We start from the raw sequence: 23,906 nt of genomic DNA, 5'->3' as shown, positions 1-23,906 counted from the left end.
GCACAAACACGTATGGCCTTTGCAGTTGAATTCTAGAAAGCGTCTTCCTTAATGACTGCCAGAAACAGATATGAAAGGAAGATGCAAATACTTATTCTTGGACCATGTAATGAACTTGAAAATAGAAACTATACACTATGAAAATATACCAAATATCTTTAAATCCTTTCCCTTACAAGAAAAATAAACTTCTCTTTTATGCACCAGTGATTCCTACACTAGCAGCTTAATGCAATTCCTAATGGATAATAATTCTTAAAGGGTGATGGTCGTTGTCACCATTGTTATTATGTGCCAATGAGATAGCTCTAACTCACCATGACCTTGTGTGTAACAGAATGAAACCAGGCCCTGCACCATGCTCACAATCGTTGCTGTATTTGTTATGGCCACTGTGTCAATCCATCTACGGAAGGTCTTCTTTTTGCTGACCATTGACGTCACCCAAAGTGATTGATGTCCTTTGCCAGGGACTTGCCCTTCTGATAGTATGTGCAAAGAAGATGACAGGAAGTCTCCCTCTCCTCACTTCTGAAGAGCATTCTATTCTGGCTGTATTTCTCTCAAGACAGATTCGTTCATTCTTCTGCTATATTAAATACTCTCTGCGGACACCCTAACCCAGATGCAGCAATTCTGCTTCAACCTTCTTTATTCATTGTTCAACTTTCACTTGCATATGAGGGGAATGAAAATCCCACAGTTTGGGTCAGGGACACCTTTGTCTTCAAAGGGACATATTCCATTTTTTTAGCACTTAAAAGAGAACTTTTGCAATAGATTCGTATATCATTTGATTTTTGACACCTGTCTCTAGAGTTGGGGATGGGCATTAATGATGAAAACATAAAATGAAATCTTTGACAACTTCAGTCCTTTTGCTGTTGATCATGTTGTTGTTTATTGGTCTAGTGAGAATTTGTGTTTTCTTTACAGGACAGTGTAATTCATACTGAAGGTGGTAGTCTTTGGTCTTCATCAGGAAGTTCATCAATGGCTCCTCTCTTTCAGCAAGCTCTTGTTGTGTCATCTGCATGCGGGAAGTGGTTAATGGGTCTTCCTCCAATCTTGATGCAATGTTCTTCTTCATATAATCAGATTCTCAGCACAAGATTGAATAAGTATGGTGGAAAGATACAACTCTGCTGGCCTGTCAGTTTATAGACTGGTTTCTTAAGAGCACTATTAAGCACTCTTGATACTAGTCTGAATAATGTCTATATTATGCCTATAATAATGATAATATTCTATAATTTGTAATGATCCCCACAGTCAAAAGTCTGGAGAGTCAAGAAAACATAGGTGTGCATCTTTCTGGTATTCCCTGCTTTCCGCTCAGATCCATCTGATAACTCCATTAATGCCCCTCTTTTCATGTTGTCTTCTGCATCCAGCTTGAATTTCCGGCAGTTCCTGTCAATGTTTTAAAATCATTTTCAGCAAAATTTTACTTGTGCATGATATAAATGATATTCTGTACCTTCCATATTTCATTAGACTACGTTTCTTTGGAATGTGAACACTTATATGGATTGTATGGCCTGATCAATACCAGTCCAGCTTCTAGCAGCAAGTGACCTTGAATCTCCCCCATCCATGCGGAGTTGACCTGAGCTAGCAGAATCAACTAGCAGTGAGTGACCTTGAATCTCCCACACACACTTGCAGAGCTGACCAGAGCTGGCTAATGGCCCGCTTTATTCTCAATCTGCCGCTCTGCACCCAGCAAGGCCCATTTGGCTCAGTGCCCGCACCTGGCATGGCCCATTTGGCTCAGTGCCCACTTTGTTCTCGGCCCGCCACTCTACACCTGGAGCCAGGAAGACACCTTACATTCCAGAAACCCGGACATAGCTATATCTCCCAATCTCTGACTACTTTACACCTTATATGGACTCAAGACAGTCCAGTCACATGGTCCCTGGCCATATAAGCACCAGCCCTGTAGCCTGGGGCACGACTCCCTTGGCCCGGACATTGTAGACCTTGTAGACCGTGGGACTTTGCCCAAGCTGATTTTTTTCTCCCCAATAAAGCCTGTTTGTTCTAATTCTACTGATTTGGTTTCTAGCACCTCTCGACTACCTTACATGGATTCTTCCAGTCAATTGGCAGATAGCTCTCTTTCAAATTTCTTAGCATAGACAAATGAGCACTTCCATCATTGTACCTGCTTGTTGAAACAGTTCAGTTGATATTCCTTCAATTATGGTAGCCTTGTTTCCCATAAATGCCTTGTGGTAGTTCTATAATCTGGTGTCGATTTAAGGATTAAGAGTGTAGGGGTGGAGTCTAGCCTGTCAATCAGGTTATCGCCAATGAGGCCTCTGTGTGGGCATGGCCTTCCCCTGAGGATGCTAGAAACTCCTGTATCCCTCCTTGGAGGAGGGAGACTCTCTCTCTCTATCTATCTATCTATCTATCTGTCTCTCTCTCTTTCTCCCTCTCTCTCTCTCTCCTCACTCCCTGCAAGACATCCCTGAGTAGAAGCCACATGGACCTACCCTGATGCAGCTGAGGCCCTGAGAGCTAGAGAAGCCACATGGAGATCCCTGCCAACACTGAGATGCTTACACCCCCACTGGATCCACAAGACTTCCCACCCATTGGCCTGTGATCTTTCTGCATTGGGCATCATTGCATGTGTTTTATGAGTCTGAAGAGGACTTTATAGATTGGTATCAGACATATGGGCTGATATCAGATTTATGGACTTGATCTGGACTGGGCTGGGATGTTTTCTCAATATTCAATTGCTCTTGTATATAAAGCTCTTTCTTATACACATATGAGTGTGTCTTTGAATTTGTTTCTCTAGTCTACCCTGACTAACACATGCCTTTAGGGCAGCTTAACTTCTTCCTTCAGTACTAAAGCTTCATGATCCTTTGCTATGAATAATGAATGTCAACCAATTCATTTTGGTACAGTGACTGTGTATTTCTTTCCATCTTCTTTTTTTTCCATTCAACACTTATGAACTTCTTTTCTTTTTTTTAATCATTTTATTGGGGGCTCATACAACTCTTATCGTAATCCATACATATATTCATTGTGTCAAACACATTTGTACATTTGTTGCCATCATCATTCTCAAAACATTTGCTTTCTACTTGAGCCCATATCAGCCCCTCCCTCCCCGCTCCCCCTCCCTCATGAAACCTTGATAATTTATAAATTATTATTATTTTGTCATATCTTACACTGTATGACGTCTCCCTTCACCCACTTTTCTGTTGTCCATCCCCCAGGGAGGAGGTTATATGTAGATCCTTGTAATCAGTTCCCCCTTTCTACCCCACCTTCCCTCCACCCTCCTGGCATCGCCACTCTCACTATTAGTCCTGAAGAGATCATCTGTCCTGGATTCCCTGTGTTTCCAGTTCCTAGCTGTACCAGTATACATCCTCTGGTCTAGCCAGATTTGTAAGGTAGAATTGGGATCATGATAGTGGGGGTGGGGGGATGCATTTAAGGACTATATGAAAGTTGTATGTTTCATCATTGCTACCCTGCACCCTGACTGGTTCATCTCCTCCTCATGACCCTTCTGTAAGGGGATGTCCAGTTGCCTACAGATGGGCTTTGTGTCTCCACTCTGTGCTCACCCTCATTTACAATGATATGATTTTTTGTTCTTTGATGCCTGATACCTGGCCCCTTGTACACCTCGTGGGCACACAGGCTGGTGTGCTTCTTCCATGTGGGCTTTGTTGCTTCTGAGCTAGATGGCCGCTTGTTTACTTGCAAGCCTTTAAGACCCCCAGATGCTTTATCTTTTGATAGCCAGGCTCCATCAGCTTTCCACATCCATCTTCTTTTGATGTTCTCAGCATTGTTCAAAATATTGAGCAGCCAATAGAGCTGTTCATAAGAGAAAATTAGGGAAAGCATGTAAAGCAGTTGTCACAGGATTAGCACTTAGAATATGCTTAGTAAATGTTTACATTGTGCTCAGATTCCAACAGACTTTACTAAGAGGTCATAGTGAAAGTCCTGGCTTTCCTGTGTACTGTGGGTATTGTGATTTCCCAGGAGCTTGAGTGGCAGAGAGGCGAAATAACAAGGGAATATCTCAGCAATTTACTAAGCAACCTCAGGTGGTGCAGAGATTGAGTGCTCACCTGCTAATCTAAAGGTGGACAAATCAAAACTCCAGCCACTCATCCGAAAGAAAGATGTGGTGACGTGCTTCTATAAGGATTGCAATCTTGGAAGCTCTAAAGGGCAATTCTACTCTGTCCTAAAGGCTGCCTGTGAGAAGACAATGTCTTGACAGAAACAGGTTAGCCACATGCCAGATTAACTGATTATCTCCATTCCTTTTATGAAAGTTCTGATGCAGAACAGTTTAGACTGTTGGCTAGTAGGCTCCTTTTTCATTGATCTTAACACTTCTGTTTGCACTAAACAAGGTTCAAGCTTTACAAACCTGCTTATGCTCATTGTATGTGCAGTTGTATATAATTTAATGGTCTATAAACTGATAAAATACAATTTGGAAAAGAAAAAGTTCAATTCTCTGGAAAATTAGCTAAAAAATATATATAGCCCATTTGTAGGAAAATTATTTTATAAAAAATTGAAAATATTCTGTGAGCTCTTATTTTAATTTTTTAAAAGTGGTCATCAAAAATGATACATAATAAAAGCCAAACTTCCCGATCCTTTTCTGGTTCATAAGCATGATGACTGGGTTGTCACGCGTCTGTGTGATATGTGCCTCCCTTAATACTTGTTATGACGTCGGCACATTACCCGTCTGATATAAAAATTAAAATAAATAAATAAATAAATGCCAAACTTAACTACTTAATCTCTGGTTTTCAAGTGACAATTTGGGGGGTGGGGTTATATTATTTAAGTAATGGCATATAAACTTAGGTTTGTCTTAATGACAATGAAATATATATGAGGCTGAATATATCAATCTGATTTCTTGCTTTAACTGAGTTTTCCAACTAACTCACCACCTACCCTTCTCAATCAGGATGAGCTTCCACAATGCACGTTTTCAATCCCATCCCATAGTCCCCCCAGCGGCCCCAGGGGGGACATATTTAAAGTGGCTCGGGTTGGATTGTGAGAGTGCAGAAAGACACTTCTTCCCCAGGCTCACATTTGGATTAAGAAAGTAAAGAAACCAAAGACAGAGTTTACATCAAAGCAACTTAGACCATTCCAAGCGACGGTAGCTTCCTTCCTCTGCTTAAAGGGAAAGTGATCTCTGTGGAAAATGATTCAAGGAGGCATCCTTTGAAATGCTCCTGTTTATCCTCTTGAAATAGAAAGACAGTCAACCATCTTTCCCTCAGGCCAAAAAAAAAAGAAGGTGGGCGGGGGCAAACAATAACACTAGACTCTGAAATCAAATGTCACTGTCTGTGGCTTGTCCCGGTGGCACCGTCAGAGAAGAGTTGGACTGCTAACCTCACGCTCAGCAGTTCAAACCCACTGCCGCCCTGTGGGAGAAAGATGAGGCGACCTATTCCTGGAAGGTCTTGGAAATAGGGTCACTAACAGTCAGAATCAGCCGGGTGGTGGTGGGATTTGGGCATGGTTTGCCTAAATAATACATGAGGTTGTTCCCAGGGCTTTGAATGGATTTGTTCCCTTTCAACTCCCGGCTGAGAATTTGCCTCACCACTCCAGATATAGTGCATCAGAATCTACAGTTTCACCAGAGCCCAAGGGGGATATGCAAATTGAATTACCTGCAGATCTTGCGAATCAGTCCCAAGAATATTCCATTAGGGACAAAGATCAAGTGTTGTGGGAGTTGGCCTCTAAGACGGCCAACATCACATCCTTCCTTCTGTGTTCATACATGCCACTCCTCCCTTGGCATGACTCTGTACCATTACTCTCTCCTTTACTAGCACTGTCTTGACTCTTTGCTTGACCAATAAAATGTGAGAGACGCCACCTTCTGAGATCTCCAAAGCCATGTCTTGTGAAGCTTTACCAGTTCTTCTGGTGACGTGGGATCCTCTGATTGCTTGTATTGCTCTTATTGGAATGTTCCCTGTCAAAACCAATCCCCTATGCTATAAGTCCAAGCCACCTGGGAAGATAATGTGTAGCAATTCTAGTTGACAACCTCAAATAGCTCCCAATCAGCTACAGCATCCACTGCCAGCCATGCAAGCAAGCCATCTTGGATGTCCAGTCCATTTGAACCTTTGGGTGACTGCAGGCCTGATTGTCCTCTAACTCACAGCAGACCTCAAACAAAAATCACCCGACAGAGCCCCGTGAACCAACATTGAGGGACGGAACACATTGCTGGTTGTTGGGTGGCATGGAGCATTGAGGGCAAGCGCGGTAATAAATGAATGAAAGAGATAATGCCAGGCATGGGCTCTGGCGTCAATATTGTATTCACATGAATTCAGGCTCCAGCTTCACTTACCTTTTGAATTTAGACAGTTTCTTAGTTGGTGTTATTTATATATATATATAAAATCCGTTTCTTATTTCTAAGCTATGGGTAACAATGTAACCTTTCTCATGGATATTTTATGATGCACACAAAGAAAAGGGAACCTCTAGTAAGACTGCATCACCATCACATCACCATCATCATAATTATCGTTACTATTACCATCCCCACCACGACAGTCACCTTTACTATAGTTATTTCAGGAGGAGAGAAAAAGTCCACCTTGTTCCTCATGAAAATGCCAGTGGAGAATCAGCAAAAACAGCACAGTGCTAAGCATTAGGCCTTGCACATAGTAAGTGCACATCAAATATCACCAAACACCAGACCCACTGCCATCAAGTCAGTTCCGTTCTCTAGTGACCCTCTAAAGGGGTTCTGAGACGAAACCTCTCCTGGAGCAGGCAGCCTCATCTTTCTTCCGTGGAGTACATGGAAGGTCTGAACCGCCCCCCTCATAGTTCGCAGCACAATACAGAACCCATAGTGCCACCAGGCCTTTGTTAGCAAATCTTAGCTATTGCTATAACACTCTTTTCTAGCTTGTCAATATCCTTAAATAAGCTACTCCTGTGCTTTACTAACTAATGGAAGTTTTAAGATGTATTTTAGACCTTTATCATCTTTAAAAGGGCACCTTGGTGGCACAACAGTTAAGCACTCAGCTGTGAACCAAAAAGATTTGGGGTTCGAACCCATTCAGTGATTCTGCAGAAAACAGACAACAATCTTCTCCTATGAAGATTCCAGCCTACCAAACCCTTTGGGGCCATTCTTTTCTGTCACATGGGATCGTTTAAAATCTACTCAACAGCACCTGACAAACAGAATCATCTCTAAAGTAGTAATTCCTAGAAATAGCATATGATGAAGTGAAATTTCTTAATATGTCTCGTCTCTCCATTTCTCTAACTCCCACCAAATGACCGGGTGAGACATGCAAATAGGGTGTATCAAACACTAATAGAGAGGATTGACCCGGGTTAGTCGCCACTCGGAATGAGCCATGTCAGAGGCAGGAACAGAGAGAAATCTTGGGACCATCGGGGAAGGAGAGCCACAAGTGGGGCCTGGTCATGATCTCTGTCTGAAGTGGTATAGAGGCTGAGACAAGAAACGCCAGAGGCTGAGGCACAGAGAAGATGAGGCAGAGCAAAGCAGTCTGGCTGAGACCAGGAGATAAAACAGGGAGCGTAGTCAGACTGATTCTTTGAGACAGAGTACCAAGCTGATTCCCTGGACCACAAGGGCTGTGGTAGATATATAATCATTTGTCAAGTTGAGGTTTAAGGGTATAGGGGTGAAGTCTAGCTTGTCAATCAGATCATAGCCAATGAGGCCTCTGTGGGGGCATGGCCTTATCCTGAGAATTCTGGGAAATCTGTGAGGTGGGAAACTATACACACCCTGGGAGACGTTACAGCTGAGACGCATGGACCCACCCTGATGCTGAGAGTCCTGCCAGTGCTGAGATGTTTCCAACGCCTCTGGATCCAAAGACTTTCTTTCAACCATGGGCCTGTGTTCTACATTCAGCATCATTGCATGTGTTTCGTGAGTCTGAAGAGAACTTTATAGATTGGTATCGGACATATGGGCTAATATCAGACTTATGGACCTGATCTGGACTGAGCTGGGATGTTTTCTCAACGTTCAATTGCTCTTGTATATAAATATCTTTCTTATACAGTGTCCATGGATTTGTTTCTCTAGTCTACCCAGACTAACACAGAGGCAAAAAACAAGGAACCTCATGGTGGAGAGACTCAGGACTGGAGAGAGACTTGGCTGCTGGCTGAGAAGAGAGGTGTGGCTGTGGGCCAATGACTATACCCTTAATGTTTTCTGACCCTGGCTTACAGTAGCCTGTGACCTTCCCCAATAACCTCCCTTCATGGTAAGCACTGTCTGTGGGATGTGTGGCCACCAAAAAGAATGGTCGAACCCCGCAGAGGAGTAGTGTTCGATGGGGAACGCCTGGTGTCAGAATAGACTCAACAAGGATGGAGGTTGGAGGCACGACTGGCCTCCGTCTGTGTCCACAGGCCTTGGGCTGAGGAGGAGTTGGAATCTCCTTTTCCCTGGTGAAGCCAAAGTAAGTCAGAAAGGGCCCCCAGGCCATTTTCTAACAGCATCATTTTAATTCTTCAGCAAGCGTCCATTCGTTCCACCAACTAGTAATTATTGTGCATCTGCAACATGGCAGACCTTGTGATCAATGCTGGGGACGTGGCCAGGAAGACAGGCAGATATTGAATAAGTAAGTAATTGTAAGGGTAATGAGAGTTTCGAAATGAGAAGAACCAGCAAGGTTATGGCTGTATAAATTAGAAGAATCTAATGCGGTCTGAGATTGGAAGGAAGGATGCATAAGAATATGCCAGGAGGTCAAAGCGATGTGGCTAAGTAGAATGGCAATGTGCCGACAACCGAATCAGCCGGAACAAATGTTCTGTGAGATAGGAAAGAGCGTGATTCTTCCAGGAAATGGGAATGCGGCTTCACATGAGGAAAGAACTTGAGAGGAGGTCGGAAAGGTATGCAGGGCACTCACAAAGGGTTTTTCACTCTCAGGAGGATTTTGGCTTTCTCTGCAAGCTGTGTGGTGTACATGGAAGCTTTTCTCGTGGGCTTTGTTGCTGGTAAAGGTTCTGACTGCTATGTAGAGAAAATCCCTCTGTATTAGAAGAAACTTACAGGTCACAGGAGAGAGAATAACAGCTTGGGCTTGGGAGGTGACAGTAAGGGTGGAGAGGAATCACTTGCTTTGGGATAAGTATCCTGAATTGATATTTGACTAATTTTATTCATCCAAAATTCTATCATTTCTATGCTGAATTGATATTTAACCAATTCTATTTTACTACTTTGGGTAGAGTAAAAACCCCAAATCCATTGCTGTCATCAATTCCACCTCGTAGCGACCCTATAGGACGGAGTGGAACTAGCTGCGGGGCCATCTTTTAAGTAATCTTTTATGTAAACAGAAACAGATCTCCACAGCTTTCTCCTCGAAGTGGGTTTGAGCCACTCACTCTTTCATTCACAGGCCAGTGCTTAACCATGGCATCAATAGGACTCCTGGATACAGCAAGTAACTAATTACCTTTTACTTGATAACAGCAGTGGCTCGAGGTCCATCTCAAGTTTCATGATATAATTGATAGGTATTTGGTCAGCATTTGAATCCTAACTTGGCAACTAACCTACCCCAAACACACAGCCACACAGTCAGTTGTGACTCACAGCAACTCCGTATACAGTTACTGAGACTGTAAATCTCTGTAGGAATAGACAGCCTCATCTTTTTCCCTGGGAGTAGCTTGTGTGTTTGATTGTTCACAGTTAATAGTCCAATGCTTACCCAACAGTGGCTCCAGAGTACTCCCTGTTACAGACCTTAAGAAGACTAACTCTGTGCTTTGACGTCGTAGTGATGAAATAGGAATGGGGAGAATGCAGACTTCTTAGGGCTGGAGTGATTGAAAGTGTTTGGAAGCGCAACTGGAACATAGGGTGTCCTCAATAAACATCACTTGGTAATCACTCACCACATCTATTGATTGCACCCAACACTGGGGACTCCAGGAGGAATTCATTCAATCTCTACTGTCAGGGATACTTATAATCTACATGTGGCCTGTTATAAATCCCAAATTAGTGGGATCTGGGCACTAAGAACAGTGCTTCGGCTGTGTAAAGTCTGGACAGAATTAGAAAAGCATAGTACGGCTAACTGGGTCCCACTGACTGCTTCTCTTTAGAGCAAAGAGATGGTTTATTATGGTTTTAAGAACCAAAACATGCCCAGTCCACCTCTAGCTGGAAATATGGTCCTTACCGAGCTGAAGATGGCACTCCCTGGACATGTAAGACGGCTGGAGGCTGCAAAGACCGTTTTCTTTCTAAAGCTGATTCAAGGGGGGGATTAGAAAAAGCCTATTTGGGATCATCAAAATGTCTCCAAACGTTTTAAGGTGGTTTATTTTTGGTTTTGTTTTTAAAAAGAAACTGTTTGGGCATGGACCATAGAGAAGGACACACTGGAAGGTGTGCCGGTGTAAGGAGGGTCGGCTGTGGGGTGATTGACTTTGAAATGGTCTCCAGGGACTTTCATGATTACAGTAGAAAAATTTTAACACTTCTTGGGAAATAGAGCCTTGAAAGGCTGTCTCCAAACAAACTGGGTTTTTGACGTGTATTGGCTGGAGCCCAGAAGTAAATGTTCTCCCTCCTTCATTCACAACCATCTTTTACCCCTTTTCCCTGGTAGGTGCCAAAGTAGTGTTCTTCATGTTACTGAAACGGAACTTCGAAAAACAGCAAAGAAATATGTTTGCTCCCAGCTCTCTAAAAATGGCTGGGTGGTAACATATCTGTGTGCGAGCTAAGTGAGATTTCCACTTATCATCCTGAGCAACTCATTTATCGGGGTCAAACTGCTAGGAATAATAGATCTTGAGGTGTTTTTTCATGTAAAATCTTTAAATGGTAATGTTTCCTTTGAAAACTACAGTTTATTGATAGCAGTTGAATCATAATATATTCTAGCAGTGATATGACTGAATCTTGAATTAGGAAGGAGGATTTTTTACTTTTTGTTTTGTCTCTTATTTTAAATTTTGAGTTAAAAAAATTTTCCCTTCTTTTTTAGAAAACAAACTACAAACTAATATTCCTGAATCTGCATTCTGAATTTAAAGCACAAAGACCATAAACACTTAAAAATTCAAACGTAACAATATTTTTTCAAGTTTTAGTGGATCTAAGCTTTTGAGAAACCCCCTTCCTTATTTCTAGAGTTGAGGAAATTAAGATGCAAAGGGACACCTGCTTTCCCCTATCTCACAGGTAATTAATTAAAATAGAAGGCATTCTTTAGAAATTACTTTATAGTGTACTAATTATCTTATAAGAATAACATCTCACCACGCTATTTTAACTCTATTTTCTTAAGTAGAAGCTAAGTCCATTCGGGGATAATATTTGCTTAGCATATACTTAATAACTGTCTCCTGTGAATGCCCAAAGCCCATGCCGGATGCTAGAACCACAGGAGTGAATAGAATGAATAGGCCCTTTCAAGCAATTTAAAAGGACAGACAACATTGTAGTCAGAAAATTAAATCAAATCACTATAAAATGATAACTACTGTCTTGACTATGCTAAAAGAAGTCAAGGCAGCTTTACAAAAAGCTTCAGCGAAAAAACAACCAAAACAACGTGCATAGGTAACCTTTGAGAAAATGGCACTGAAACAAATTCTGTAAGAACAGGAGCAGGCAGTCAAGCCTTCCAAGCACAAGAGGAAACCTGTGCAAAGTCCCTGAGGCAGGAGAAGCTTGACTTACTCTCGACAGCACAGCTAGGGGGGTTGGAGCAAGAGTGAGAAAAAGGGAGATTCATTCTAAAACATTGGAGACATTAGAGGCCCACCCATTCAGGCAGGCCATTAGCATGTCTCACTTCTTGCCTAATTCATGAACATGGAAAGGCATCGGAGGATTTGAAATAAGTGGATCCCGTGGTTTGGTTTACTTTTAACTATCTCACTTTCACTGTGTTATTTAATCCTCTCCGAAACCCTATTATTAACTCCAGTTTAGACATGAGGATTATAACTACTCTTCTTGTCTGCGAGGAATACTAGATTTGAATCTTGGCAAAGTTTCTTATACTTTTTCCACGTGTGACCCTTTTTGCCTGAGACATTTGCAACACAGGCAAACGGCTGCCAGAAACACCTCGTATTCATTACGGGTTTGATTTTTAATTAATTTTCGTTCGTTGTATGCCAAATTTCTTACAACTCCCACGTTCAGTTATGCGACCCCATATGGGACCTCAGCCCACAGTTTAACAAGTGTCTCAAGACACAAAAACTACCATTAAACACAAAATAGTTAATACTTACTTGCATGGCTAAATGTCCTTATTTGCTATGGTTAGTCCTACTTGTTTGGGGGAATTGATGTGTTACTCTGGACACTGATTATCTAGAAAGAAAGTGAACCTCTTCCTGGAACATGGATACATGGAGTCTGTCGGAAAAATCATAATAGGTAAAGAAATCAAACAAGGTTGATGGAGCAGACCGTGAAAAACCGTCCTTCCTTCATGGAGGACCAGGCCCCTTCCAGCATTCTCCTCTCGCTCTGAAAGATCTCAGGTTTACGCTCACTTCCCCCTTCCCAAATGGGGCAGCCCCTTCTTGATGCCTTTCGAAATATCACTGGCAAAAAAAGCCGTGGAGCTATCAAACTGGTGTTTATCGAGTGATTTTCCTTGTACGATATGCAAAGGCAAGCCTTAGAAGTCATTTTGAGACTGTAGAGATCGTTCTCAGGTTTGGGCTCATAGCAACCCTACGTATGACAGAGTGAGACGCTGTACAGTCCTGCGCCTGTCTCACAATTGCTGCCAGGGTGGAGCTCATTGTTGCAGTTCCAACAGTCTCCTTGGATTGGTCCATCTTATTGAGAAACTTGGCACTGACCCTCTACTTCAGCGGTTCTCAACCTGTGGGTCGTGACCCCTTTGGGGGTTGAATGACCCTTTCACACGGGTCACCCAATTCATAACAGTAGCAAAATTGCAGTGATGAAGTAGCAACAAAAATAATTTTATGGTTGGGGGGGTCACCACCACATAAGGAGCTGTGTTAAAGGGTCGAGGCATTAGGAAGGTTGAGAAGCACTGCTCTACTTTATGAAGCATGATGTCCTTTCCTGGGGACTGGTCCCCCAATCTCAAATTCTAGCAGGATCATCCACAGCAGACAGATTTCAGCAAAGCCTTTTAAGACGTACAAGAATGTAAAGCAAATCTTCAGACAACAACTTGTACATGTGTTTATACCAGTACATTCAGAGTAGCCCAAGGGAAAAGAACCCCAATGTTCATCAGTGGATGACTGTCTAAACCAAAATTCAGCATGTACACCAACACAACAGCATTCGGCCATAAGAAGAAACGGCATGCCGCTGTGTTCTAGTACACGGATGAACCCTGAAACCATTGTTATGTAAAAGAAGCCAGACACAAATGGGCACACGACACGTGATGCTATTTGATAGTCTGCCCAGGCAATGCCATCAGGACAAAAAGCAAACCTGTGGATGCCAGGGGTCTGGATGCAGGGAATGGGGAGTGATGGGAGTGTCTAATGAGGACAAGGTGTCCTTTGGGATGAAGAAGCTGTTGCACTAGACAGTGGTGTTGATCGCACAGAACTGTCACCTAACTGTAGGCTTTTAAATGGCTGAAATGGTGGACATTAGGCCAATGTGTCCTCCAAAAAATAAATTATTCCCAAAATCATTCTTGGTGTGGAGCCCACTCTGGGGAAAAAACCCCAAATTTCTCTTTCTGAATAAACATATTCTGGAAAGGGAACCAGTGAAGTAACATGCACTGATTGTTTTTGTACTTGAACAAAGTACGTAGTGCCGGGAGGATGAGAAGTCAAAAGGAGGGAATCTTGATGATGATGGAACAACAATAAAGGCAACAACAAAAAAATTGAAAAAAAGTAAAAACAAAAGAAAAAAGAAACCAAAGGTCCCCAAAACGCAATTTCCAACATACGTAATGGATTACCTTTGAGGCTTCTGTATATTCAACCCTAACTTCGTGGGGAATGGACAAGGAAAAAAATGTATGACCACATTTTCATCTAATTTAAGCACAACCGCATAGGAAGCAGAATGTAGATGTGGTGATCTTCCCAACCCTAAGGTCATATATTCCCTTCTTCGGTCAAAAGCATTTGTTCATAACGATCTTTTCTAGGTAGAAGTCAAGTTTCCACTTGCCAGCTCACCAGGTTGAGCCCTGGAGAAACGACCTGCTTAGCTTTTGTTTTGAAAGCAGCTGGGCTCCTTCGCTGCCATCATCACCTGAATTTCTGGGAGCACACTTTGTTCCTGAGCAAGCAGCAGTCTCTGCTGGCCATGGTGCTGTGCGGGGCCTCCCTCGGCTCCAGCATGCATTCCCAGAACATCCTCCTGAGGGTCGTAACCAGGGTCCCAGCATGACAACCACATTGTCCCTGCAGTGTCTGCCACTGGGACTTCTGGCAGACTTGATCAGATTCACCTGACCCACACAAGAACACAATCAGAAGGGACCAGCCGCTGTGTCTGTCCTGTCACCATAGATCAAGTAGCTTCACATCAGACTAACCCCAGTAGCTGGTTGATGCTGATTCATAGTGACCCTACAGGAGAGAATAGAACTAACTTCTCCATAGAATTTCTGAGACTGTCATTTTCTTGGAAAGAGCTCTGGTGGCATAATGAATGATGACGTGCCCGGCTGCTCCCTGAAAGGTCGGGAGTTCAAACACACCAGCTGCTCCCGGGGAGGAATGACAGTTTGCGTTCATAAAGATCATGAGAGCCTTGAAACCCTATTTGGCAGCTCCACCCTATTGTACAGGGTTGTTATGAGTCAGAATTAACTCATAGCAGCATTATACCACGATCCCCCTCCAAGGAATCAAATCATGATCAATAGATAGAGAAATGGAAACGGAAGATACCTACCAAAGACATCCTCCAAGATAAGCTCATCCGATTGCTAAACTGATGGGTCATGTGACATGGGAATAACCGAGGTAGGAAACATGGCATTCTGTTAAGCAGCCAGCAAAGCACAGAGTAAAGTAATTGAAACCTGGGAGAACTAGCTCCCAAGTAAAAGAGGAAGAGTGGAAGCAAGTTCTACTCAAATAGTAGCAAGGTTTTAGTTAGAGGATCCTGTCCAAGAAAACTGTGGAAGTGCTTTAATCCTTTTAACCATAATCAACCATAACTTCTAGCATTTATAAGTGTTCAGCAAAGAAAAATTCAGAACCACTTCCCTGGTGGTAGTGACAGATGAAGCCAGCTGTGTTCTTCCAAAGGCTCTGGCTGTTGTCCTTTGACAGGCTCTTTCACACTCACTGACATTTTAAAGTAACGCTTAGAATCCCCTCTTTCTAGTGCAGGCATGACTTACAAAGCAAAACTGAAATGGATATGAATTCGTAAAATGTGGGTATCCTGGAATGCTATCTAGAATGGGAAAAATTATAGCTTGAAACCCTGCTGGAAACTGAATCTCCTTATTAAAAAAACAAAGGCACTGTTCACTGTATTTTTTTTAAAAAACAACCAAAAACTTGATCAGCTGATGTAGAAACAATGATGTTCAGCTCAAAGATGATAACAGTTGCCCCTCTTCGAATGTGCATGTAGTTCTCTATAGTCCTGGCAATAATCCAATCACCCATGTCAGGCTCCGGAAGGGTTCACTTTGTCTCTTCCACAGGTCCCATGCCAGGCTTTGATCTATAATTTTTCCCACCTGGGGATTGTACTGAAACACCTACATTTTAAAACTCTAATCTGTTCTCTTTTATTATTTCCTGTGTTAGCCATGATAGAACCAGTGGGCACTGCTTTGAAGTCCTATTTTAAAGGACACGGTATTAATTGCAGTTCAAGGGCCACTCTAAATTCCTTCTAATAGAAATTTATTTGATTTCTGTTGCTGGGTAATAAATTAAACCCATCTAGTGGCTTAACACAACACACATCTATTATCTAAGTTTCAGTGTGGCAGGAGTTTGGACACTGTAGAAAAAAAGTGACACAGGTACCATGTCTGTCTTCCTATAGCTATATAAGGGGAGAAACAAATCATCACCATCATCCACATCAGTACCCAAGACTGATGCCAATGAGGTTGAGTTCAGACATGCCCCACCCTCCCATCTTTCTTACCAATTCTGATACTAACCATCCTTCCCACAGTACTTTTCTCCTCCTCAACTGGGTTCCATAATGCATTGCAATGGCCATATAGACCTCACAGATGAATACTCAGGATTATAGGACTTATTAGTGAAGTTAAAAGGTTACAATTCAGGTAAGAAGTGCTCAGTATGCGGTTGTTCAGTTTGGGCAACCTCATCTGCTATGCCAACAGGCAGATCCTCTCTCTGACCCTCAGTCCCTTGGCCTGGTCTCTGCCCTGCTCAGACAATTTTACAACGCTTTTAAAAGGTTTGCCAATAAATACCTAAGGGGCACATGCCTCAGTCTGAAGGTGCTCAGCTCTCTCTCTCTGCTATATGCCTCAGTCTGAAGGTGCTCAGCTCTCTCTCTGCTATATGCCTCAGTCTGAAGGTGCTCAGCTCTCTCTCTGTGGGTCAGTAAACCCAGTTCCTCCAATTAAGTGCACCCCCACTCCAAAAGCCAGCCTCCTGCTTGAACTTCATTTACTCCAAGAGCTGTAGAATCTATCACTCTGTTTCATGTTCTGGCCCCAGGCTTTGCTGCTTCTGCTTCTCTGCCACTGCTCTACTGTCACAGCTGTCTCTGGATCAAAGAGGTTCAATGCACAGGGACCTCAGGATGCAAAGGATGCATTTCACTCCTGGTTCTTCTCTCTGGCTAATAGTGAGATCCCCTTTTCCTGTTTGGAGATAACTTGTTGTATGCCCAGCTGGATGGCACTTACAACTGAATCCTCTCAGTCTTTCCCCCCACTGTCTCTTAGCTAGATTCATCAGGAAAAGGTTGGTAAGCATTACAGAGAATATAGTTAAACGAGCTATATTAAATAATTCACTGCACTGAAGGAACCACTTCACTGTGTCCTCTGTCAATATCTTACCAGGCTGCAATCAAGGTATCAGCTGGGATGCATGCTCACCTTGATATGCGGCTAGAAAATAATCCATTTCCAAACTCATACAGGTTGTTGGGAAATTTACTTACTTTTAGCTGTTGACCAAGGGCCCTGCCTTCTTTTTGGTTATGGGATGGAGGTAGCTCTCAGGTCCTAAAAGCAGCCTACAGCTTTTTGCCACATGGTCCCCTCTATAGACAAATGCAACAGGGAGCATTTTTGTTTGTTTTTACCCCAAAGCTAACGTGAGATTCTTTCCCCCATTAGCTCAAGCAAAGTCTTATATATAATGAAACATAATCATGGAGGACTTGTCCATCAACTGTGCCATATTCAATTGATTTGAACCAAGCCGCAGATCCTGTCCACCTTCCAGCAGAAGATTACATAATGGAGTAGATCATTAGTGATCACCTTGGGGTGTGTCCATCCTATTTATGTAATCCCCGACTTATGGTGTATTCTATCTACAACAAACTGTACCTAACACCTACCCTTTTTGTTGTTTTTTGTTGCTTAGTAATATGAACTATATGCAGTGTTACAGTGCAGAATGTGTTGGTGTTATTGTTCTCATATCAACCACCAAAGATAAAGATCAGATTTATAAAAATACTGATGATAAAGATACTAATACTATATCTAGTTCTAATTATAATCGAGGCATTCCATTTTTGCCCATACTGACTTACAATGGAGTCACAGAAATAGAACACTGTTGTAAGCCAGGACTGTCTGATTGATATAATCTATCTTCACTGATATAATATGAAATCTAGTATAAATACGGTGTGAGTTAATCAAGGCAATGTTGAGTTTCATTGTATTTATTTGTGATCTAATTGGTCCAACACCAGTCATTGACACCTAATAATTCAGATCATAAAAACTACTTTACGTGGAGAAAACGCTGTTAATCTTTTTTATAAAAGTTGACATTTGAAATTGCTTTGATATAATCCCTAGACAATGATCATTTAGGGAGCCCTGGAAGCATAGTAGGTCTTAACCTGTGGCTGCTATCCTGATCCACAGGATACAGAGGAGACTGTCTGCTTCCGTAAAGACTTACAGTCTTGGAAAGCCCAGGGAGCACTTTGACCCTGTCCTGGAGGGTAACTGTGAGTCAGAATTGACTTAATGACAGTGCGCTTGGGCTTTGGGGTGACCATTTCAAAAAAAATTGCTAAATTTTATGCTGGTATTAAAAAAAAAGGCCCTTTTTTGGTCCTTCTTTTTAAAAGGACAGAAGATACACATTCATTTCTTTTGAAGTACTTCTCAAAGCAGCCATATTGCAAATGTATCAGAAACATTGAAATCAAGGACTCCACATTATATTACCAAACCTGAGTGATCTTTATTACAATCTCATGCAAGACCTGCAAATCCAGGGAGGCTCCTTGACATTTGAGTTGGACTTTTTCTCCAGGTAACCATTAATAATGCCTGGAGTTAAAACCACAGTGGAAGTCTATGCAGACAGGCTTAGCTCCACAACCTGTGCTCATGGGAGCAGCAGTCACGGGGTGGGAAGACCTGTTGCATTGAGTGAATCTGCATACGAGTGCTTTAAGTTGTTGAAGAGCAAGCTGTCACTGTGAAGACTGGCGTGTGCCTGCCCTGAGCCCGGGTATCCTCAATCGTCTCATGTGCATGTGAAACCTGAACATTGAATCAGGAAGACTGAAGAAGAACCATGCACTTGAATTACGGTGCTGCTGAAGAATACAGAAAGTACCATGGACTTCCACAAGGATAAATAAATAGATCTTGAAAGAAGGATAGCAAAATGCTCCTTATAGGCAAAGATGGCAAAACGTCACCACATTTGCTTTGGACATGTTATCAGAAGAGACCAGCCCATGGAAAATGACCCGAGGCTTGGCAAAGTGAAGGTCAGAGAAAAAGAGGCCCATCCAGGAGGCATGGTTGAAGGCAGCGGCTGGGAGAATGGGCCCAAACACGACAATTGCGTGAATGACACAGGACTGGGCACCCTCTTATTCCTGTGAGTGGGAACCAATTTGACAGCCCCCGACAATAATAACGATGCCTATCTCACTCATGGTAGACACTGATAATCAATGGCAAAACGTTTTCCCCTTGAATCAAGTCTCAACTTAAACATTGTACCCCAGGTAACCATTAATAATGCCTGGAGTTAAAACCACAGTGAAAGTCTATTTGACATTGTGCTAGGCCGGGTTGGCTAAAGAAACACATCAAGAGACAGTTGTATGTGTGTAAGAGAGAGCTTTATATCAAAGAGCAAATGTCAATTGAGAAAACATCCCAGCTCAGTCTGGAGCAAGTCCATAAGTCCCCCTTCAGACTCATGTAGCCACTTACAATGATGCCAAATGTAGGAAGATCACAGGCCAGTGGGTGGAAATTCTTGTGGCTCCAGTGGCAGTGGAAGCATCTCAGCGCTGGCACAGGTCTGCATGTGGCTCCCCCAGTTCTCTGAGTGTGGCTCCTCAACAGGAAGGTGAAGCACAGAGAGAGACTCCTCGCAGGTCTCAGCAAGTCTCCCTGTGGCTTGTCTACAGGAAGACTAAGGCAGAGAGAGAGAAGAAATCCCCAGAGTCCTCCTGAGAAGGCCATGCCCCCAAGGAGGCATCATCAGGCTGTGACATTATTGACAGGCTAGACCCCAGCCTTTCACTCTTCATACCATCAACTTGACTTGAGATTATGTAACTACCACAGTCATCCTTTGGCTCTGAAGAGCCAGCTCACTGGTGTTACCAGAGAGCCACCTTTCGGTAAGATAAGCCAAAGAGATGACCTCAAAGTCAAACACAAATATAAGTTTATGGATAACAGTGGGATGGGGAAAAGAACTCTTATTACAAGTGCTGCTGAAGCAAAGTAGAAAATGTTCCTTTGAAATATTATTTATATAGAAAACTACTATATCAGGTTACTGTATTTCATGTAACCTGTAGTTATCAAGTTTGATTAAAATTCATAACTGCAATTATTTTGCCTTTCTCCTCATTGACATACTTTCTAACTCTTTACCATTCAACTTAGCTATATCCGTAATAAGAAATGGGGGAGCGGGGAGGGAGGGGGAAAATGAGGAGCTGATGCCAGCGGCTTACATGGAGAGCAGATGTTTTGAAAATGATGAGGGTAATGAATGTACAAATGTACTTTACACAATTGATGTATGTATGGATTGTGATAAGAGTTGTATGAGCTCCTAATAAAATGATTTTTAAAAAATTACCAGGCAAGTTAGGAAAAGAAAAACAAAAAGTTTCCCCCACACCCACCCAAATGCACACATACACACACACACCAAATTAACTTCTAGAAGTAAAATATGTAATTTTTAAAAAATGTGTTATTATTGCCAAAAAAGAGAAATGGATACTGTCCTACTAAGTGATTATGGGACTTTCAAATTTTAAATTTGAAATATATTACATTTTCAGTAAGGTTAGATAGATTTGTCCTTGAGAAGCATCGTGGTGTGGTAAAGGTACCGATGGACCAGACACTGTATTGGTATCACAGCTTGGTGAGTGACTTATGTGAAACTCTTAACCATCCTGAACCCATTTCTCCATCTGCAGAATGGCAATGAAGATACTGCAGTGCATAGCCCTATGTCATGCATGAAGCAATGATGAACATGTATAAGCTAAAAAAGAGCTTTGCCTAATGTAAAACATCATTTTATTTCTTGACAACTGTTTCCATGTTTGTGGATCCATGTAAAGTCAAATCCTTGATTATGTTCATATTTTTACCAGTTATCATGATCCTGTTTATTGTTTCCATTGTGAGGGGTTTCTTTTCTTAGAAGATCTTTAATGATCCATTTCCATCCCCTAGCTCCATGCTTGCTCTCTCATTTAGGCATTTGCAAGGTTGGTCCCTCTGCCCACAAGTACTCCTTTCTGTCCTTATTTGCATTAAAACTGCCTAATCAACCTTCCTTGGTCTCCCCCAAAGCCTAACCTGGAGCCCCCACCCTACCATCCATTGTTCACTCTGCCTAGCATTTCACCAAGCCGTAATTGCTTATTTACTTGACTATCTCCTTCTCCAGACTGTGAATAACTTGACTGTAGTGAAAGGATATTGCTTTGATCGTTCTTATCTCCACAATGTCTAGCACTTTTCAAGTGATCAAATGATTGAATATGCTCACATGCTCACACCCGTACATATACATATATGCAAAATTATATACACACACCTACATATATACAGAGGCATATGTACATCTACAAAGCTCTCTTTGGTATTTTTCATTCCACCAAAGAAGTGATGAATTCAGATGTGCGAATTTCAGCCCAGTCACACCACTTCATGATTCCCCTGAAGAGCGGCTTACATCCCTGCTGAGCCCGTGATCCAGCTGTGTTTGACTGGATGCAGCATCACGTTTCCCAGTTATGTGTCTCAGGTCAAGAGCCTCAGCCACTCATGCTGTGTCTTCACATTACCCGTAAGACTTTACTAGAGAGTATAGTTAGTTGTGTTAGGCCAGATTGACTAGATGAATAAATCCAGAGACACTCATATGTGTCTAAGAGAAAGCTTTATATCAAAGAATAATTGTATATAAAGAAAACATCCCACCGCAGACCAGAACAAATCCACAAGTCCAATATTAGCCCATAAGTCCAATACTAGTCCATAAATTCCTTTTCAGACTCATGTAGCCACTCACAATGATGCCAAGTGCAGGAAGCTCACAGGCTGGTGAGTGAAAATCTTGTGGATCCAATGGCAGTGGAAGCATCTCCAGGACTCTGACTGCCATCAGTATGGCTTGTCAACAGGAATGTGAAGCAGAGAGAGTGTGTGTGGACCCCCTACAGGGAGAAATAAGGGGAAGTTCCTAGAATCCTCAGGAGAAGGCTATGCCCACACAGAGGCATTGTTGGCTATGACCTGATGGACAGACTAGACTCCACCCCTTCACTCGTAATATCCTCATGTTGATACATGATTATGTAACTGCCACAACAGAGCATCTAAAATTTGTAACTTTCATACTTTTAAGATACAGAAACTAAAATTTCCCAAAGGTTGAGTGAGTCAAATAAGGTAACACAGCTAATTAACAACAGACAGCAGACTTGCATTGGGGGATTTCACTCCAGGGACAATGTTCTCTCCACTGTATTATTTTTGCATAGAAATAGAAAAACTGGATAAAACAAACATAAAAATTCAGGAAGGTGAAAGGCGTATTCAACTCTTCAAAAGAATGAAAGGAAGAAACTGACAAGTTCTTCGTCGGCCATCAAGTAACATATGAGTTTGAAATTTTCTCCTTGATGTAAACCAGCTTATTACAATCCTCAAGATTGTATGCCTTTAGATATCAGTCTCTTCTTGCGTATTCAGAAGAACAAGAGGAAGTTCAGCTGTGTATTGTACTGATTTCCCAGTATCTATATTAAGAAGACTCAATTGCGAATTGAGCTCTCCTCTATGTGAGCTATTTTCTTGCCCCTGAAAGGGCAAAAAAACTCATTAGGTCTTTTTCAATCATATTTCATTTCCTTTGCACATCCACGATTGCACCTACTGCTATTTTTTAAATAAACATATAGTAAAAATATCTAGTTGGCAATAAATATGGAAATAAGGCTCACCCTCTTGCTATGATGAATTTAAACATGAAGTAAGATTTTGAAAACAAATGTGAAAATAATACTGTTAGCCAATGCAGTGGTCATAAATGTTGTTAACTTAATTATCTCCATAGCTTCAATAGGTTTTTCAGATCATATATTTTTCTGACAGCCAAATTGAAATAAGTTATTCATTGTAGACTTTGGTTGGAAATACACTGAAAAAGGTAACTATCCTTATATCAATACAATAAAAACCTGCGTTTAATTGAATAGAGACAATGGGGTGTGACATGGGTAAATATGATAGTTCCGGGTTGTACATTGACTCAAAGGATGAGCTTACATAACTAAGGAAACATTAAAATTCATTTGAAAACAATAGGGTCAATTGTTTCAAAGCATTATTTAGTTAAATACAGAGTAAGATTTGCTGGACTGCTGATCTGTCAAAGTTTTCTTGGGAGTCTGTGGTAACATACATAAAACTCAATTTTACTGAAATCCCTTGTCTGTCGTACTACAGCTCTTAATATCACTTTATTTTCCAAAGGAAAGACAAGTCTTTGATTTTAGATTTATAGCTATTGTTTTTGTGCACCCTAGAATCAATTCCAACTCACAGTGACCGTAGATGAAAGATTAAAATGGAGAGTCTCCTAGGATGTAACTTTTATTGGAGGGAATCACCAGGGCTTCGCTCCCACACAGCCACTGGACCTGCTCAAGCAGCTGAGCTTTTGTGCAGCAGGCCAGCACATTAGCCATTGCCCCACCAGGGCATTTTAGTATGAAAGTAGATGATAATAATATACATGATGCTTGTTAGTTCACTGAGCACTTATTTTGGACCAGGATTTTTTTTCCTAATGGGGTAAATGACCATGCTCAGCAGCAGCAGCCGCAATATCTGGATCACGTATCTCTGACATGCCCTCTTCTTAATGCTTCCTGTATGAACTCATTTACCATGTAATCATCTCAGCAGGCCTTCAAGACAGGAACCCATCATTACTTCTATTTGCTGACAGGGGATACTGAAGTGTGTAGAAATTGAATGACTGGACCAAGGTTACATAAACCTCGGTTCACTGAAATTCTTAATCACTTCACCTGCTGCTGCAGACCAGTGCATCAAGAGTTTGGCTTTTGGATTCATTTACAATACTGTATTCTGGGG

At 42.0% G+C, this 23,906-nt stretch overlaps 1 protein-coding gene and 1 non-coding gene across 4 annotated transcripts in view; both read left to right on the top strand.

Annotated features, from left to right (window-relative positions):
- Positions 1-23,906, top strand: part of TAFA1 (TAFA chemokine like family member 1) — a 686,648-nt gene that overhangs the window by 620,713 nt on the left and 42,029 nt on the right. The gene's annotated exons all lie outside the window — the stretch shown is intronic.
- LOC115869604 lies at positions 4,665-4,768 on the top strand. The gene has a single exon (XR_004046273.1). It is a non-coding gene; the product is annotated as a small nucleolar RNA U13 (small nucleolar RNA).

Source organism: Echinops telfairi, unplaced genomic scaffold (assembly GCF_000313985.2).
Source record: "Echinops telfairi isolate 266 unplaced genomic scaffold, ASM31398v2 ScPeMD7_31;HRSCAF=116, whole genome shotgun sequence".
In the NCBI taxonomy this organism is placed as follows: Eukaryota; Metazoa; Chordata; class Mammalia; order Afrosoricida; family Tenrecidae; genus Echinops; species Echinops telfairi.
Note: the sequence above shows the minus strand (reverse complement) of the source record. Positions and strands in the feature narration are given on the sequence as shown.